The 17,105-nt window shown below is 41.2% G+C and overlaps 1 pseudogene; it reads left to right on the forward strand.

The window, feature by feature from the left end:
• Window positions 1-5,144: 5,144 nt before the first annotated feature.
• LOC105520196 lies at window positions 5,145-5,577 on the forward strand (annotated as a pseudogene).
• Window positions 5,578-17,105: the final 11,528 nt, after the last annotated feature.

Consider the following 17,105-nt stretch of genomic DNA (forward strand, 5'->3'; position numbering starts at 1 on the left):
CTGCTAGGTGCCTGTCACCTGTCTTCACTGCCTCCTTTTCCTTGTCATGCTCACCAGCTTATGGCTTCTGTCCAAGCACCTGAACAGGGGACCAAAACCTCCACTGCAAGCTGCTTTTAGGTCTTGATTTATGTAAGAATCTTGCACAGCACTGCTAATGTAAATTTCAGTTTTTTCCCTCTAGGACAAACACTTACCAAAATATGCAACTTTTTTGGTGGGAAAAGAGATTGTCCTGTGATTTCTACCCATTTCCTGAGGCCTGTGGAAATAAAACTTTATGTACTTAAAGTTATACAGAAAATAGAATAAAGTTAATACCAAAAAAAGAAAAAGAAAAGTGAAGGTGCCTGGGTCCCAGCTTCAGAGATTCTGAATTAATTGCCCTGAGTGTGGTCCTGGCATTGGGATTTTTAAAAGCCCCCAAGTGATTCTAATGTACTGCTTAGATTGACACCTGCCACCAGAAACCGGTAAGCAAAATATGAGAGACGTATTTTATGTGACTTTGGATAGCTATTTGTTTCCAAATAATCCTGTTTTTATTTCATACAAATAAAAAGCATGTTAGAAAAGTACATCATCTAGAACACTAAAAACATTATTTCCTCACCATTTGCTGACATGGAAAATGAAAGTAGGTTGAATCTGTTTTAACAAATGTATTATTTTCTAGGGAAAATATATGTTTCTATTTATTAACTCCAGGAATTAGAAAGCTAAGGGAGGAAAATGTATCTCTCTCATTCAATTAGGGCCTTTTTTTTTTTTTAAGAAAATTTCTCGGAATGGTTCATTCATTTACCAATTTACCAATGATTGACTGAAGCCCCACTATGTGCCACTCACTTCTGGATGCTAAGGATAGAACACCTGACAAGCATCTCTCCTAGACTAGTGGAGTCAGGCTCCTTTGCACCCTCCTTTCAACTATGCCTTGTCTCGGCCTGGTGAGCCAAGTTTTAGGCAAGAATCCTACAAAGCCACTTTATCAAGAATCATGACCAGGCACGGTGGCTCATGCCTGTAATTCTAGCACTTTGGGAGGCTGAGGCGGGGCAGATTGCCTGAGTTCAGTAGTTCGAGACCAGCCTGGGCAACACAGTGAAACTCCATCTCTACTAAAATACAAAAGAAATTAGCTGGGCGTGGTGGTGTGCACCTGTAGTTCCAGCTACTCGGGAGGCTGAGGCAGGAGAATTGCTTGAACCTGGGAGGTGGAGGTTGCAGTGAGCTGAGATCGCGCCACTCACTACATCCTAGATGACAGAGCGAGACTCTACAAAAAATAAAAGAATCCCACTTTTTCCATCCCGCTTTTTCCAGCAAGGGCACCTGAGGACCAGTCTTTCCTTACTTTGGGGGCTGGATCCAGAATCTGCATTTATTTATATATGGCTAACATTTGCTGAGTCCAGAGAACATGCAGAGCCCTTTACAAATACATCATTGCACTGAGTCCTCACCACCAAAGAAGGTACAATTATTATTCTCATTTTACAGATGAGGAAATTGGCTCAGAGAACGTAACTTGTCTTTGGTCCTTCACCTAGTAAATGGCAGAGCTGGGTACCAACAGTCATTGTTGGATCCCAAAGCAAAGCTGCCCCCATTGGCTTTCCATCATTCCTCGACTGTCTGAACTCCTTGCCTAACCCACGGCGCCCTCCACCCTTTCCTGCCTGCTTTGTCATCCTCACCTCTCCCTCTGCCAATCCTGCTCATGTGGCTCTGCCCCAGTGGCTTCCTTAGCCCCTTGCTTACCAAGCTTCATACCACCTAGAGAACTGGACCCATGCAGGAGCTGCCCTGGGCTCTTCCTTCCGCTTGCCTAACTTGGGCCCCAACTCTTGTCCTGGCCAACTCCTCTCCATCCTTCCTATCGGAACTAAAATATTGATTTCCCTTCTGTGGCCCAAGACTAAGAGATACCCTTTCTTAGTACACTCCACTGTAAGTGCTCCTGTGTGGGGCTTGGACGAAGTGTCAATTGCCAGTGGGCAGATGTAGGCAGAGCTTGCAGGAGTTACATCAATCATTTGAAAAGAACGTTATTTACTGATAATACAGATTAAGGACTCAAAATGGGGTGTTGGGAGCAAGCCCCCCAAAATCTGGCCATAAACTGGCCCCAAAACTGGCCATAAACAAAATCTCTGCAGTGCTGTAACATGTTCATAGTGGCCCTAACGCCCACGCTGGAAGGTTGTGAGTTTACGGGAATGAAGGCAAGGAACACCTGGCCCACCCAGGGCGGAAGACAGCTTAAAGGCATTCTTAAGCCACAAACAAAAAGCATGAACCATCTGTGTCTTTAAGAGTGTGTTCCTGCTGCAGTTAACTAGCCTAACCTATTCCTTTAATTCGGTCCATCCCTTCATTTCCCATAAGGGATACTTTTAGTTAATTTAACATCTATAGAAACAATACTAATGACTGGTTTGCTGTTAATAAATACATGGGCAAATCTCTGTTCAGGGATCTCAGCTCTGAAGGCTGTGAGACCCCTGATTTCCCACTTCACACCTCTGTATTTCTGTGTGTGTGTCTTTAATTCCTCTAGCGCCACTGGATTAGGGTCTCCCCGACCAAGCTGCTCTCGGCAATGGGGAGTTCACTGTTTCAATCACTACCAGCTAAAACTTACAGAGAGACGGGCTCTGTGCTAAATGCTTAAATTCCTCACTTCTTTAGCCACTTGGCAATGTGAAGGGAATGGTGTAATCTGTCCCCATTTTTCAGATGAACTCAAGGCCAAGTGGCGATGTGGTGCTCCAGCCAGTGGTCAGCACCAAGGCTGGCAAGAGGCTGGGCCAGGATGAAGTTTGGACCTTTCCCTGCAGGCAATGGGAAGCCTTGGAAGTTTTACACAGGATAAGCCAGGGACAGGCCTTTTTCTCAAAAGATCACCCTGGGGGGCCTGGGGTAATGAGAAATTTAAGGGAAGGGACTCACAGCCAGAAAAGTAAGGAGCACATTGTGAGCACATCCAGTGACCCAGTGAGCGCCCTTCCACGGGCTCATCCTAAAGAGATAATCAGCCAAGTGTCCAAAGGTGTGTGTGTGAGAACACTGATTAAAAAGGACTATAGTTGTGCGCCATCACCCCGAGCTAATTTTTTCATTTTTTTGAGACAGAATCTTACTCCATCACCCAGGCTGGAGTGCAGTCACCAAGCCAAGGATTCACCATCAGACTGTACCTGTCATACCTGTACAAACTAGATAAATTTCTCTCTTCTCTAGGTCTCAAAATATCTTGAGGTCTCTGTGCCTGTCAGAAACTCATCTCCTTTTTTTTTTTTTTTTTTTTCTAAGTCAGAGTCTCGCTCTGTCACCCAGGCAGGACTGCAGTGGTGCAATCTCAGCTCACTGCAACCTCTGCCTCCTGGGATCAAGCAATTCTCTGCATCGGCCTCCAGAGTAGCTGGGATTACAGGCTCCTGCCACCATGCTTGGCTAATTTTTTTGTATTTTTAGGAGAGACAGGGTTTCACCATCTTGGCCAGGCTGGTCTTGAACTGCTGACCTCGTGATCCACCTGCCTCAGCCTCCCAAAGTGCTGGGATTACAGGTGTGAGCCACCATACCTGGCCAGAAACTGATATTCTTTTCTTACCACAAGGTCAGGAACCTTGTAAGAGAACTGTGTAGACAAGGTACCAGGCCGATCATTTCCCATGTCTATCAGCTTATAAGTCAACTTCAGTTATTTAAAGCAATCTGGTCATATCAGAAAATATGTCATTCCAGTCAAATGGTGGTTTAAAAAAAAAAAAAGTGTCTCCAATTGTGTCCTGTTAAAAAAAAAAAATGGATTCTTACTGAGCTTATGCAAATAACTATATTGCCATAATGTAAGAAAACACACAAACAGTTTCTGAATTCTGGAGAAATCAGGTAGAGAGAAAGGTAAATGTCTCAATTTACTCACAAAAGCATATTTTAGGCTGGGTGCAGTGGCTCATGCCTGTAATCCCAGCACTTTGGGAAGCCAAGGAGAGTGGATCACTTGAGGTCAGGAGTTTGAGACCAGCCTGGCCAACATGGTGAAACCCTTCTGCTAAAAATACAAAAATTAGCTGGGTGTGGTGGCAGGCACCTGTAATGCCAGCTACTTGGGAGGCTGAGGCAGAAGAATCACTTGAACCTGGGAGGCAGAGGTTGCAGTGAGCCGAGATCACACCATTGTACTCCAGCCTGGGCAACAAGAGCAAAACTCTGTTTAAAAAATAAATAAATAAATAAAGGTATATTTTACCCAATTTCTGTGACTTACAAGTAGCTCAAAAGAAATAAAGTTTTCTTGACTCCACAAAACAAAACATGAAAAGAATCAGCAATGTTTCAAACAAAAAGACATAAAAATCATTTCACTTCTCCATCAGGTCAGTTCCATGTAATCAATTCTGGTTCTGCTTGATGTTGAGTTAGTGATATGGTTTGAATCTGTGTCCCCACCCAAATCGCATGTCAAGTTGTAATCCCAGTGTTGGAGGTGGGCCTGGTGGGAGGTGATTGGGTTGTGGGGACAGATTTCCCCTTTGGTGCTATTCTTATGAGAGTGAGTGAGTTCTCGTGAGATCTGGTTGTTTAAAAGTGTGTAGCACCTCCTCTCTCTCTCTTTCTCCTGCTCTGGCCATGTAAGATGTGCCTGCTTCCCCTCTGCCATGATTGAAAGTTTCTTGAGGCCTCCCCAGCCATGCTTCCTGTACAGCCTGCAGAACCCTTGAGCCAATTAAACCTCTTTTCTTTATAAATTACACTTTCTTTCAGGTATTCTTTATAGCAGTGCAATGGACTAACACAATTAGTGATCTTCATGAACACACCAGTTTTTTATTAGTGTTCTGTAAGCTTTTACATAGTCTAATGATACGATCTACAAAGCTATCAGAAACCTCTATTCAAGAGTACAATTCCTGGTCCTTTCCATGAATATCCTTGAAGACATAACACTCTAGGATTTGCACAGAGCTAAAAGCTCTATGCAGAAAAGCATCAGATTAAAGCAATTCACTACATGTACCAAGATATATCAACTTTTTAGATATCTCATACAATTTCGAAACACATATTCATAACACATTTACGGTGTTGGGCTCTTTGCAGGGTTTCACAGGCTGAGCCTCTGTGCAGCCATAATGCTGCATGGAAGCCGCATCATCACTTGCACGGCCCCTGCAGCCAGCCGGGCACCTGAGATGAGAACTGCACCCAGCCCAGCACCACAGCTCAGCCCCCAGCAGCAGCCCCACCCTCTGCAACTGGCTTTCCTGCTGCTGCACCTTGGCGGCTAGCTCTGATGGCCCAAATGGCAACCACTGCAGCTGGCATTGCTACGGGCTCTACTGTTGGGCACACGCTGGGGGTTTTAGTGGAAGAAATAATGCTGAGCCTCCAAGGCCTGGTCTCACTTACCAAGAACCTCAGGGAACCCAGCCAGCACAGCAGCAGCGGCCTTGCTTCTGAGATCAAACAGTTTTTGGAGCATGCCCAGAACCAGGATGACATAAAACTCTGTGAGGTTTCAGTGAGGTGCTGAAACAGTGCAGATTTGCAAATGAAATAGCCTAATCAAGTCCAGACTGAAGAAATGAAAATGGCTCTTATGACCAAGTTAATTTAGCATAAAATATAATTGACAGTAAAGGTATAAAGTATAAAACCATCAGTTAAAATTCTCCTCTGTCATTCATATCTTTCCTGCTTCAGAATTACAATGGAAGAGGGTGTTCTCACTGTATAGAATTTCACCGAGATGGTATAGAATTTTGGGCTGGACAAATATTTCTGTGGTTTCCTTAAACCAGCTGCTGTAATTTTATTGTTTGAGAGTTAATTAGAATAAAGTGATTTTCTCAACCCCCCCACCCAAAACAAAATTAATATAGGCATGCTGGCTCACATCTGCAATCCTAGCACTTTGGGAGTTCAAGACTGAGCATCTCTTGAGCCCATGAGTTTGAAACCAGCCTGAGCAACATGGTGAAACCCCATCTCTACAACAAATACAAAAAATTAGCTGGGTGTGGTGGCATGAGCCTGTGGTCCCACCTACTTAGGAGGCTGATGTTGGAGGATCGCTTGAGCCCAGTAGTGCACTGCACTCCAGCCTGGCTGACAGAGTGAGACTCTCAAAAAAAAAAAAAAAAAAAGCATACTTTCATGCAAATATGAATCAAAAAAAGTTAAACAACATTTCTTTCTCTTTTTTTTTAGACAGGCTCTCTCTCTGTCATCCACTCTGGAGTGGCAGTCACTGCTCACTGCAGCCTCCACCTCCCAAGCTCAAACCATCCTTCCACATCAGCCTCCCAAGTAGCTGGGACAACAGACATCAGCCACCATACCCAGCTATTTTTTTAGTTTTTTGTAAAGACAGGGGTCTCACTATGTTGCCCAGGCTCTAAACATCATATTTGTCATTGCTCCCTATATGATTCTAACATGCCAGGCTAGGCACAGTGGCTCACACCTATAATCCCAACACTTTGGGAGGCCAAGGTAGGAGGATCACTTGAGTCCAGGAGTTGGAGACCAGCCCGGGCAACATAGTGAGACCTCATCTCTATAAAATAAAATAAAATAAAGTAAAATAAAATAAAATACAAATAATAAACAAAATTAGCCTGGTGTGGTGGTGCATCCCTGTAGTCTCAGCTACTAGAGAGACTGAGGTGGGAGGGTCGCTTGAACTCAGGAGGTTGAGGCTGCAGTGAGCCAACATTGCACCACTGCACTCCAACCTGGGCAAGAAAGGGAGATCCTGTCTCAAAAGAAAAAAGCCCCAAAAGAATTCACTACCACCAGACCCATCTTACAAGAAATGCTCCAGTTACTTCTTCAGTCTGAAAAAAAATTGCTAATGTGAGAAAAATGGAAGTATAAAACCCACTAGTAAAATTAAATACATAGAAAAACCCAGAATGCTCTAATACTGTAATTGTGGCATACAATCCACTCACAATTTTAGTATGGAGCCCAATAGGCATGAGACAGAAATTTAAAAATAATAATGAAAATAAGTACTGCATTTATTCACTCCAAGAAAAGTGAATAAATTCAGCACTTAAAGGTGAAGTGAGAAACACAAGTTTTTCTCTACTGCAGGCAAGGCTATAGACGCAGGTCATGGTGACCTAGCCTTCAGAAATGAACTCCGGACACCCCCAAGCAAGGTTAAAAGAAGAAAAACAAAGTCCTTTACTGTCTCTCCTGTATTGTACTCTTAGTTATGACTATGTTTGCCAATGCTTGTATTTAGTAGGATTTGCAAAGTTCCTGTTTTTCTTTCGATGCAGTTGCTAGGCCACTAGCCATACAAGGCCACAGGTTATTGCCAAGGTCAGCAGTTATGCTATGGATTACGTGACTTGTCACTGTAAAACTTACCGCCTTTATTTTGCTTATATATGCTAACCTACATAAGCTAAACTCTGTTTTTGTTCAATGGTCAGCTTTTTGGATGTGAATCCACTGAGCTGGTGTGTACCTTAAATAAACATCCTCCTGTATTCCCCGTATCAGTCTCTCTGGTGCTCAGTTTACCACAACAGGCAGGATCGATTTGTCATGAACAATAATAGCTATAGCAACCTGTCAAGAGGTAAGTAATATAAATATATGTAAATTCAGACAACTAAAAGTCAAAATGGGGGGATGGAGTTAAAGTGTAGAAATGGCTTTTTTTCCTTTTTTTTGTTTGTCTTCTTTTCTTTGTGATCAAAGTTTAGTTGTTATCTGCTTAAAATAACTTGTTATATCTATAAGATATATATTTTTTGGTTTCCTCATGGGAACCACAATGCAAAAAAAAAAAACGATTCACTGCAAGTAAAAAAAACAATGAATTAAAACATACTACCAAAGAAGATCACGTAGCCACAAAAGAAGACAATAAGAAAGGAAGAAAGGAAGACAAAAGTTACAAAATAACCAGAAAACAAGCAACAAAATGGCAGTAGTAAATCCTTTCTTATCAATAATAAAACAGAATGTAAGTGGACTCAATTCTCCAATTAAAAGGGGTAGAGTGACTGAGTAGATAAAGAAATAAGACCCAACTACATGCTACTATAAGAAACCCACCTCACCTCTGAAGACATGCATAGACTGAAAGTGAAGGGATAGAAAAAGATGCTTCACGAAACTGGAAACCAAAAGAGGGCAGGAATCATTATACTTAGATCAAATAGAATACAAAATAAGACTGTACAAAGACACAAAAGGGGTCACTATATAATGATAAAGGGATCAATTCAGCAGGTGGATATAATAATTATAAATATGCATGCAACACAGGATGGTCCCAAGTTTAAAAAGCAAGCATTAATAAGTCTGAAGGGAGAGATGGAGTGCAATACAATAATAGTAGGGAACCGTCTCAGTAATGGACAAATCATACAGACAAAAAAATCAATAGAGTAACATCACAATTAAACTACACACTATACTTAATAGACCTAAGTAACATCTACATAACATTTGCCCAAATGCTGCATAACACACATTATTTTCATCAGCACGTGAAACATTTTCCATAATAGAGCACACCTTAGGCCACAAAACAAGTCTCAATAACTGTTTTTTTTTGAGACAGTCCCGCTGTGTCACCCAGGCCAGAGTGCAGTGGCCTGATGTCAGCTCACTGCAGCCTCTATCTCCCAGGTTCAAGCAATTCTCCTGCCTCAGCCTTCTGAGTAGCTGGGATTACAGGTTCCTGCCACCATACCCAGCTAATTTTTGTATTTTTAGAAGAGACAGGGTTTCACCATGTTGGCCAGGCTGGTCTCGAACTCCTGACCTCAAGCGATCCACACGCCTTGGCCTCTGTGCTAGGATTATAGGCATGGCCACTGTGGCCAGCCTGAGTAAATTTTAAAAAGTAGAAATCGGGCCAGGCATGGTGGTTTACACCTGTAATCCCAGCATTTTGGGAGACTGAGGCAGGAGGATCACTTGAGGCCAGGAGTTTGAGACAAGCCTGGCAACAAAATGAAACTCCATCTCTACAAAAAATTTTAAAATTAGCTGGGCATGGTGGCATGTACCTGTAGTCCTAGCTACTCAGGTTGTTGGAGGGGAGGATCATGTAAGCCCAGGAGGTCAAGGCTGCAGTGAACCATCATTGTGCTACTGCACTCCAGCCTGGGCAACAAAGCAAGACCCTGTCTCAAAAAAAAAAAAACAAAAAAAAACAAAAAAAAAAGTGGAAATCATATCAAGTATCTTTTCTAGCTACAATGGAATAAAACTAGAAATCAAGACGAAGAGAAACATCAGAAACTTCACAAACACATGGAAACTATGCAACATGCTCCTGAGTGACCAAAGGGTCAATGAAGAAATTAGGAAGAAAACTTTAAAATTTATTGGATAAATGAACAGGGAAATACAACATACCAAAATCTATTGAACACAGAAAAAGCAGTACTAAGAGGAAGATTTTCGCGATAAACACCTTCACCAAAAAAGCAGAAAGACAGGCCAGGCACAGTGACTCATGCCTGTAATCCCGGCACTTTGGGAGGCCGAAGTGGGAAGTCTGCTTGAGGCCAAGAGTTCAATAGCAGTCTGGACAACACAGTGAGACCTCATCTCTACAAAAAGTTTTAAAATTAGCTGTTGTAGTGGCACATACCTGTAGTCCCAGCTACACAGGAGGCTGAGGTGGGAGGATCGCTTGAGCCTGGGAAGTCGAGGCTGCAGAGAGCCATAATTGCACCACTGCACTCCAACCTGGGTGACAGAGCGAGACTCTGTCTCAAAAACAAGACCAAGAAAGAAAGAAAGAGTAGACGGACTTCAAATAAAAAGTCTAACAATGTGCCCCAACGAACTAGAAAAGCGAGAACACACTTAATCCAAAATTAGAAGGGAGGAAACAATAAGGATCAGAGCAGAAATAAATGAAGTTGAGGTAAAAATATATATAGAGAGAGAATATCAACAAAACAAGTAGTTTTTTGAAAAGATAAAATTGACAAACCTTTAGCTAGACTAAGGAAAAAAGAGAGAAGACCCAAATACATAAAATCAGAAACAACAAAAGGAGACATAACTGAGACCACAGAAATACAAAGAAACATTACAGACTATGAACAACTATACAACAACAAATTGGAAAACCTAGAAGAAATGGATAAATTGGACACATAGAACCTGCCAAGATTGAACCATGAAAAAAAGAAAACATCAACAAGCCCATAACAAGTAATGAGCTCTAAGCTATAATAAAGTCTCCCATCAAAGAAAACTCCAGGTGGCTTCACTGCTGAATTCTACCAAACATTTAAAGAAAAACTAATACCAACTCTACTTAAACTCTTCAAAACAATGAAAAGGAGGAAATACTTCCAAAATCATTCTATGAGGCCAGCATTACCCTGATATCAAACCAGACACAACAAAAAAAGAAAATGAGAAGCTAATATCACTGATGAATGTAGATGCAAAAATCCTCAACAAAATACTAGCAAACGGAATTCAACAACAGATTAAAAAGATCATTCACCATGTTCAAGTGGGATTCATCCCAGAAATGCAAGGATGGTTCAACATACATAAATCAAGAAATATTAAACATTTATTGACTTATGTGACACATTAATAAACATTCATTGATTTACATGATACATTAATGTGATACATTGCATTTACAGAACCAAGAACAAAAGCCATATAATTTCAATAGATGCTGAGAAAGCATTCAATAAAATTTAACATCCCTTTATGATAAAAACGCTCAACAAACTGGGTGTATTCCATACCTCAAAATAATACAAGCCATATATTAGACAAACCCAAAGCCAACATCATACTTGATGGGGAAAAATTGAAAATCCTTTCCCTAAGATCTGGAGCCAGACAAAGATCCCCACTTTCACCACTTTTATTCAGTATAATTCTGGAAGTCCTGGCCAGAGCAATTAGGTGAGAGAAAAATATAAAAGGCATCCGAACTGTGGAGAAATAGGAACACTTTTACACTGTTAGTGGGATTGTAAACTAGTTCAACCATTATGGAAAACAGTATGGTGATTCCTCAAGGATCTAGAACTAGATGTACCATATGACCCAGCCATCCCACTACTGGGTATATACCCAAAGGATTATAAATTATTCTACTACAAAGACACATGCACACGTATGTTTATTGCGGCACTATTCACAATAGCAAAGACTTGGAATCAACCCAAATGTCCATCTGTGACAGACTGGATTAAGAAAATGTGGCACATATACACCATGGAATACTATGCAGCCATGAAAAAGGATGAGTTTGCGTCCTTTGTAGGGACATGGATGCAGCTGGAAACCATCATTCTTAGCAAACTATCACAAGAAGAGAAAACCAAACACCGTATGTTCTCACTCATAGGTGGGAACTGAACAATGAGATCACTTGGACTCAGGAAGGGGAACATCACACACTGGGGCTTATCATGGGGAGGAGGGGAGGGGGGAGGGATTGCATTGGGGAGTTATACCTGATATAAATGATGAATTGATGGGTGCTGACGAGTTGATGGGTGCAGCACACCAACATGGCACAAGTATACATATGTAACAAACCTGCACGTTATGCACATGTACCCTAGAACTTAAAGTATAATAAAAAAAAAAAAAAAAGGCATCCGAACTAGAAAGGAAGAAGTCAAGTTAGACTTGCTGGCAGACAGTGTGATCTTATATTTGGAAAATCCTAAAAACTATACCAAAAAATTATTTGAACTGACAAATTCAGTAAAGTTCCAGGATACAAAATCAACATACAAAAATCAGTAGCATTTATATACATCAACAGCAAACAATCTGAAAAAGAAATCAAAATTTTTCCCCATTTACAATAGCTACAAAGAATATAAAATACATAGGAACCAATTTAACCAAAGAAGTAAAAGATCTATACAAGGAAAACTATAAAACACTGATGAAAAAAATTGAAGAGGACACCAAAATATGGAAAGATAGTCCATGCTCATGGACTGGAAGAACTGGTATTGTTAAAAAGACAATACTACTGGCCAGGCGCAGTTGCTCATGCCTGTAATCCTAGTACTTTGGGAGGCTGAGGCAGGTGGATTGCCTGAGCTCAGGAGTTCGAGACCAGCCTAGGCAACAGGGTGAAATCCAGTCTCTACTAAAATACAAAAAATTAGCCAGGTGTGGCAGCGGGCACCTCTAGCCCATGCTACTCAGGAGGCTGAGGCAGGAGAATCACTTGAACCCAGGAGGCAGAAGTTGCAGTGAGCTGAGATTACACCACTGCACTCCAGCTTGGGCAACAAAGCAAGACTCTGTCTCAAAAAAAGAAAAAAAAATGACAATACTACTCAAAGCAATTCATACATTCAATGCAATTCCTATCAATATACCAATAACATTCTTCACAAAAAAAAAAAATTCTTCACAGAAATAGGAAAAAAAATCCTAAAATTCACGTGGAACCACAAAAGACCCCAAATAGCCAATGCAATCCTGAGCAAAAAGAACAAAGCTGAAGATAGCATAATACCTGATTTCAAAATATAGTACGAAGCTATAGTAACCAAATCAGTATGGTACTGGCATAAAAACAGACAAACAGTTGAATGGAATGGAATAGAGAACCCAGATACAAATCCATGTACTTACAGCCAACTTATTTTCAACAAAGGAACCAAGAACATACGTTGGAGAAAGGGACAGTCTTTTCAATAAATGATGCTGGGAAACTGGGTAACCATATGCAGAAGAATGAAACTAGACCCCTATCTCTCACCATAAACAAAAATCAAATAAAAATGGATTAAAGACTTAAATCTAAATCCTAAAACTATGAATCTACTAGAAGAAAACATTGAGGAAACACTCCAGGACACTGGTCTGGGCAAAAATTTTTTTGTGTAAGACCTCAAAAGCATAGGCAACAAAGGCAAAAATAGACAAATGGAATTACATCAAACTAAAAAGCTTCTGCACAGCAAAGGAAACAACCAACAAAGTGAACAGACAACCCACAGAATAGGAGAAAATACCGCAACCTATCCACCTGACAAGGGACTAATAACAAGAATATACAAGGACCTCCAACAACTCTATGTAGAAACACAAATAATCCAGTTTAAAAATGGACAAAAGAGATCCGAATAGACATTTCTCAAAAGAAGACATAAAATTGCTAACAGGTATATAAACGAATGTTAAACATCACTGATCATGAGAAAAACGCAAATCAAAAGCACAATCAGCTATCATATCACCACAGTTAAAATGACTTATCTAAAAACAGGGAATAACAGATGCTGGTGAGAATTTGGAGAAAGGGGAATCCTTGTACACTGTTGATGAGAATGTAAATTAGTACAACCACTATGGAGAACAGTATGGAAGCTCCTCAGAAAACTAAAAACAGAACTACCATATGATTCAGAAATTCCACTACTGGGTATATATTCAAAAGAAAGGGAATCAATATACTGAAGAGCTATCTGCACACCCATGTTTACTGCAACAATATTTACAATATCCAAAATATGGAATCAACCTAACTGGCCATCAATGGATGAATGGATAAAGAAATGTGGTGTATGTACATAATGGAATATTATTCAGTCATAAAAAAATAATGAAATCCTGTCAGTTGCAGGAATATGGATGGAACTAGAGGCCATGATGTTAAGTAAATAAGTCAAGCACAAAAAGACAAATATTGTATATTCTCACTCATATGTGGGAACTAAACAAACAAAAAAAAACAAGTAGATTTCATGAAGATAGCGAGTAGATTGGTGGTAACCAGAGTTCAGTAAGAGTAGAGGTGGGGGTCTGAATAGAGGTTGGTTAAGGGGTATGTATTAGTTTTTTTTTTAACACTGCTATGAAAAAAAAAAAAAGCCTGAGACTGGGTAATTTATAAAGAAAAGAGGTTTAATTGACTCACACTTCCACATGGCTGGGGAGGCCTCAGGAAACTTACAATCATGTTGGAAGAAGGAGCAGTCACCTTCTTCACAAGGTGGCAGGAGAGAGAAGAACAAAGGAGGAACTTCCAAACACTTACAAAACCATCAGATCTTGTGAGAACTCGCTCACTATCATGAGAACACCATGGGAGAAACTGCCCCTGTTGATCCAATCACCTCCCTCCCTCCACTTGTGGGAATTACAGGTCCCTCCCTCAACATGTAAGGATTACAATTCGAGATGAGATTTGAATGGGGAAACAGAGACTAACCACATCAAGGTATAATACACAGTTAGATAGAAAAAATAAGACCTGGTGTTCAATAGACCAGTAGGTTAGCTATACTTAACATTAACCTACTGTATGTTTCGAATAGCCAGAAGAGAATCTTTTCAATATTTCTGGCATACAGAAAAGACAAATACTTAGTGATAGATATCCCGATTTCCCTACTTTGATCTTTACACATAATTTTAATCAAATTATCATATGTACCCCCAAAATATGTGCATCTATTACATATCAATTTTTTAAATTAAGTTAAAAAATTAAATTTTGGGTTTTGCATGTAAAAAAAGAGAGCATATGGGAGAAAAGAAATTGGAAACATTCCTTAGGGACAATTTTTTTAGGAGTTTTGCTGTAAAGCAAAGCAGAGAAATAAGGTAGTGGCTGGAGAGAAATAGGGTGCAAGGTAAGGGGTTTTATTTATTTTATGAACAATATTATAGTGTATTCATTAGTATGCTGATAATTCAGTACAGAATGAAAATCTTGAAATACAGAAGAGAGAGAAGGCCCTCATTCACGAGAAGGCAGTTAACATCCAGGGTGCAAAAGAATTTTCTCATATAGGAACTAGGGCCAGTCACTCAGAATGAAAAGTAGAGCATACAGATTATAATGCAGAAAGGAGGGCAGATGTGCCTGTGAGGCGGTACAGAAGTTCTCTTTACTCAGTAACAAAAAGCAAAGTCATCAGCACTCAGTGAGACGGGAGGAGTTGTTGGAGGCTTGAAAAGAGAGTAGAAGGCCAGGCATGGCCGCTCAGCCTGTAATCCCAGCACTTTGGGAGGCTGAGGTGGGAGGATCACTTGATCTCAAGAGGTAGAGACCAGCCTGGACAACATGGTGAACCCTCATCTCTTAAAAAAAAGAAAAAACACACACACAAAAAAATTAGCCGGGCGTGGTAGTGCAAGCCTATAGTCCCAGCTACTTAGGAGGCTGAGGTGGGAGGGTCGCTTGTGCCCAAGAAACAGAGATTGCAGTGAGCCAAGATCACGCTACTGAACTCCAACCTGGCTCAAAAAAATAAATAAATAATGAAAAGAGAGTAGAAGCTGTGAAATAGTCATTAAGGAGAATGGATGGACTAAGAAATGTAGAAGGATAGCCAGGCAGCATGAAGGGCTCACTTGAACTTAATGGTTATAAACTGAAAATAAGACCAATCATCCCAGCCATGTGGTTTTCTCAAACAACCTCTGCCATACAGGTGCAGGCCAGGGACTGCATTCAAGCAGATTTGGGTTTCTATGAAGAGAATAAAACCAAGAAAGACTGGGGCAAGAGAGTTAAGGGTAACTGCATATACACAGGACTGGCCATAACCATGGGCCATGGCCTCTTATATTGCATGAGGAGGGAAGTGAGCACACGAGGAAGTGAAGGTCAGGGCAAGGGTGGTAGAATCTAAATAGGGAAAAGTTCTGTGGTTTTCCATTGAGGAGAGGAGTAAGGTCCAAGGGAGACATTTTGTGTTCCCCAGGCAAAAGGTAAGAGAGCATCTCTGAGGAGGAGACTGAAGGGGACATGGGCCTCTCCAAGCATCGAAGTCTGAAAATAACAGTCCCCCAAATATGTCCATGTCCTAACCCCCAGAAGCTGTGGATGTTAATTTCTATGGCAAGAGGGATTTTTTGAAATGTGATTAAATTAAGGATCTTAACGTTGAGAAATTATCCCAAGATTAGCCAGCTGGGCCTGATGTAATCACAACAGTCGTTATTAGAAGGCCCCACGAGGAGTCAGTGCCCGAGCATGTGATGTGATGATGAAGGCAGAGATTGCAGTCATGCTCTTTGAAGATAAAGGAGTAGGCCATAAGCCAAGGAATGCAAACAGTCCCTGGGAGCCGGAAAAGGCAAAGAAATATTCTCATCTAGAACCTCCAGGAGGAACTAGCCACACTGACACTGACGTTAGCCCAGTAAAACTGATTTCAGACTTGGCACCTCCAGAAGTTTAAGAGAATACATGTTTGTTATACTACTAAGTTTGTGGTAAGTTGTTGTGACAGCAATTGGAAACTAATACACCAAGGAAGGGGGAGGATATAGAATAGAGGTCCAGGCCACATCTCTTTTCTCTCCAAAATAAATCTGAAAGAAAGGAATTGGGAAAAGATCAAACGGGTAGCTCTGTGTCATTCGGTGAGAAGTGAAAGAAATGTAAAATCCTGGCATAAACAACCCTTGTGTGCGTTTAGAACAGTTTTGACTGCTGGGAGCCACTTGTCTAATTCCCTCACCTCCTGTGTTTGTTCCAAGATTCCCTATTTAAAATTGCAAAGTACACCCCTAGCCCTACACACTCACACCCCGCAACCCCCCGCCCAGCTCTATGCTTTCCGTACCACCTCATGACACACACGACGCCATGTATTCACTGTATTTATGGATTGCTTGTTTCCCCCACTAGAATAGGGCAGTGACTTTTGTGCAAGCATCTTGAACAGCTCCTGGTATACAGTTGGCTCTCAAATAATATCTGTTAAATGGATGACCTTCAGAGGTGAGATGGAAGATGTCGAATAGCAAATACTCACTTCAGAATGTTTTGAAAGGTAAAGATGAAATTATGGGTATTTACGTCCTTTTCCCCCAACAGTATTTTAACAAATGAAAAACACCTTAATAGGTATTCCCAAAATAATTCTTATGAGTTTGTAATAAAAAACGAGGAGGAGGACTTGAATACACACATCGCTGACTCAAAGATGGTCCCCCCGCCGGCCCCCACCCCCGGCCAAGAATCGCGCTCCACAGAGCGCAGAGCTCCGCGGCCTGCGCCGGAAGTGGGCGTGGCTCGCCCGCGGCTTGCTGGGACTTGTATTTCGGTGCCCTAGGCGCGCGAGCCGGCAGCATCCGGA

Source organism: Colobus angolensis, unplaced genomic scaffold, assembly GCF_000951035.1.
Source record: "Colobus angolensis palliatus isolate OR3802 unplaced genomic scaffold, Cang.pa_1.0 Scaffold370, whole genome shotgun sequence".
NCBI lineage: Eukaryota > Metazoa > Chordata > Mammalia > Primates > Cercopithecidae > Colobus > Colobus angolensis.